Below are 3,882 nucleotides of genomic sequence, written 5' to 3' on the forward strand. Positions count from 1 at the left end.
CAGCATTAGCACAACAGATGTTAGAAGTCTGCACTGAACAGCATAGATGGAAATATAGTTAACAGTGAGCTCTGCACCAGCATGACATAAGTGTTGGAAGCGATGCAGAAATAAATATAAATCTTTTCCTGTTAGTTGCCAAAGTATTAATTTATGTAAAAGATACACTCATGCTACAACGTGTCTGACTGATTCCAGAGAACACAAGAACACATGGAACAAAACCACACAGCTCGATAGTCTCCCGACAGCCTTGTTTATTTTTATTTCCAATGAGAAAATCCACCCATTTTTCCCCACATCATGTAAAGTCCCTGCAGTGTTATCTGATCTGCATCTCACTTGAATATGCAAAAAGAGGCATTTGTTTGAAGAGGCTCGCTAATTCTGCTGACTCTCCTGTCTGCGTGTGTGTGTGTGTGTGTGTGTGTGTGTGTGTGTATGTGTGTTTGTGTGTGCGCCCAAGAGAAACCGGGAGTGCTGTGGCAGACAGCAGCCAGTGTCCGTGGGAATAAGGATGAAGTAGGTGGATTAACATGTTTGGACAGGAAGACTGATTGTTTGAACAGTGTTGCTGAGTGAATGACTGACTGACTGAAGAACAACATTGACTCTTTCATAGAGTGAGAGAGATTGCCCTGAGCTCTAGTCTCGACTGTGTGCGTGTGTGTGTGTGTGTGTGTGTGGTTATATCCAAATTTGTATAAAATCATCGGTGTCTGGAGTGGACAGTATAACACTCACTTATCTAAAGCTGTTTGTATGCACGTCCAGTTGCATCATGTAGTGAAACAGCTTGAAGCACTCGCAGCTACATATAAATGAAACATGACACAGAGCTATCATTTAAACAGTGGGAATATTACGGAGCTTTAGTTTGTAAGCTGTACTTTTTTTTTATCTTGTGTTGCAAGCAGCTTAAATAATACAGATGCATCTTCGTTGTGGAGTCAATACATTACAGCATTACATATAACAATATAAAGAGCTGAGTGTTTGAAGGCACATACTGTAGCAGGGCTGGAATGGCTGCAGGCTTTAGGTGTATATGATGACGCTCACTCATATTTCTTAAATCCAAACACAAAAAATTTGGCAATAGGGCCTGTATTTATCAGCCGGCTGGGAGTGAAATTTTGGATTTAAGTGACAGAAAAGCAAAAGTAAAATCCTACACTTCTACTCACAAACTAAAGAATAAAACATTACTATTGAATTTCTTACAACTTAAATATATGAGATATATGGAAGGTTTAAAATGTTTAATAAAAATAAAAGTAAATCAGGCAAAGAGATAATATGAAATACAATACACATTGTTATTTGTTTTTCAATTTATACATTCATTTAGCCCATAGCTCCGCCCCCAAACTGTGATTGGACAGTTGATTGTTTTTTATTTTAGCAAAGACAATATGTCTCCATCTCAAAAAAAAAGCTATCCCACAAAAGCTAATACTGGTGCTTTGCAGTTGGTATTGGCAGGTCTACCAATGACTGACAACAATGAAATGCAGCACACTTCACTTTGTATGCTGTGATTTGATTTTAAGGTGGTATGGAAAATTCATGTCTCACTGAAAAACATTCAGTTATCAAGACAAAAAGAGAAATATTTTCCCTTGTTTTTCATTTATTTTATTCATTTATTGTGACAACATATATATATCATGTCTTGTATTTCATTTTATTTCTTTATATTCTGTATGCCTTCTGAATCTTCTTCTGTACATTGGTTGGTTAATAATAGATCAGTACAGTACAGAAAAAGAGGTGAGCGCACACCTTCTGTAACATGTTTTGGATTACTGTACAAAAAAATCATTGATCATAATAAATAATACATTCACTGAGGCAATATAAATAATTCAGAATAAGGTTGTTTTAGTCTATTACTTGAATTTTATTTAATATTTGGTAGTATGGTATACCACTTCCTCTGTCTATTTAACATTCTGTAGCAGTGTAAATAAAACTGGCATTGATTTAGCTGGAAAATGTTGAATTTTTACTTGTCATCATGGTAATTAAATTCTCCTTATTGAATGTTTTCTCTGATGCACCTCATCTACCAGCAGCAACATTTCTTTTTTGCTCTGGTCTGGTTTTCTTTTTGTTTCCATTTTGCCATGTTTCCACTCCTATTAATTGATCCATATTTATAATGCCTCTATATCAATTTTAAATATGTAAGATTGTTGTTTAATTGAAGTGAGACTATGTTAGCTAAAGCAACACTAGTCTGAATTATACATATGATTTTAGCAAATAAATTATTTATCAGGACCAGTGATATTTTGTTCAGTCACTCTGCAAAAGTTTCACCTTTGTTTCTGTGTTCTCTACTTGAGGCTAAGGGCTCAAGGCTAAATTAGGTGCAAACTAGCATAACAAACCCAAATCTCCAACTGCCCTGTTGGCAGTTTTAGACACCAGGTTTTGACAAGAAAGAATAATTATGGAATTAATAAGATACCATCTCATCTTAGTGATTTTTACACTTTTTAAAAATACTGTCTGTTATGAGGCAATGTTACAGAAGTGCAATGCTAAATCAGTGGAGTACTTTCAACTGAGCTACCAGCTGAAAAAGTACACATCTGTACAACCATTGTCCATGAATACAGCTACCTATGAAAACACATCTTTTTGTCCATAGATTGGTGAATTTCCCAAAGTTACTTTGTTTTTACACTTTTCGTGCTACACTACAGAACAGTGGAACATTAGCATTGTGAAGAACATAGCGCATGTGTGCAATGAGCACATACTGGAAAAATGCAAAAAAATAAAGATAAAATAATCACAACAAATTATGATAAATTGCAGCAAGAGCTATGGGACCTCAGTTATTTGGCCAACATGGATACTGCTGAAAACTACAATGTCCAAGCTGTATCTTAAGCTGTGCCAAGCCCGCTCCTTTGACCTCATTTGAGAAGCTTAGCTGTGTTTGGACGCGCACAGACACCAGACAGCAGGAGGTCCACTCCTGGCACAGGAGGCCACATGACCAGATGGAGAAGTAGATAATTATAGTTCTGTTCAATGGGACCATTGACCACTTCAAGTCAGTTCTGGCCTCATTGTACTTTTTTTGAATTGATTTTAAAACTTACACAGCCATTTTATATGCTAAATAAGGTAGAAAAGCAACTGGAATCTGTGACTTTATGTGGCTGCCAGTGTAAAATAAAGGGTGTTTTTTTTTTCCAAATCATTAAAAGTTGACTAGTCTGATAAAAGTTTTTAGCCAACAGTAATACACGGCCTCAGTCTGTACAGGCCTTGGCTTAGAACAGCGCTCACATATGTCTGGAACATCAGCGGATGACTACTTCCAGCCCGTCTTTTCAGATGTTGGAAACAATCTCTATCCTAATTGGGGGATGACGATGAGGTTCTCCATCATTTTTTAATCATAACTTATTGCTATTTCCTGTGAATCACATTTGTGGCCAATTTTAGTCAAACCAAGGATGAGATATTGTACGGTATTCCACGAGCAACGTCTCAGGCTGTGTGTTTGGACATCTGTGTATGTGTTGGTGTTAGTTTGTGTGTCCAGCTATTCTCATGACTTAATTTGTATCTAATATGACCACTTTCCTAAGCCGTGACCAAAATGGCAAGGGGACAAATTTCTTCCAAGTCCATTAAGCACAATCTAATGAGTGTTGATGCATTTTTAAAAGACACCCTTGGCCGGAAACACTGTGCTGCCTTCCTCATAAGTCCAATTTAATCTTTTTCTCATTATGAATTATGGTACAGTGGTTGAGGTGTGTGTGTGTGCGTGCGTGCATGTGTGTGTGTGTGTGTGTGTGTGGCCAGGAAATAAGTGGGGCCATCCTCATATCTCTCCAACCAGCAGGAAATGGT

The sequence above is a fragment of the Lates calcarifer genome, linkage group LG7_1 (assembly GCF_001640805.2).
Source record: "Lates calcarifer isolate ASB-BC8 linkage group LG7_1, TLL_Latcal_v3, whole genome shotgun sequence".
Taxonomy (NCBI): domain Eukaryota; kingdom Metazoa; phylum Chordata; class Actinopteri; family Centropomidae; genus Lates; species Lates calcarifer.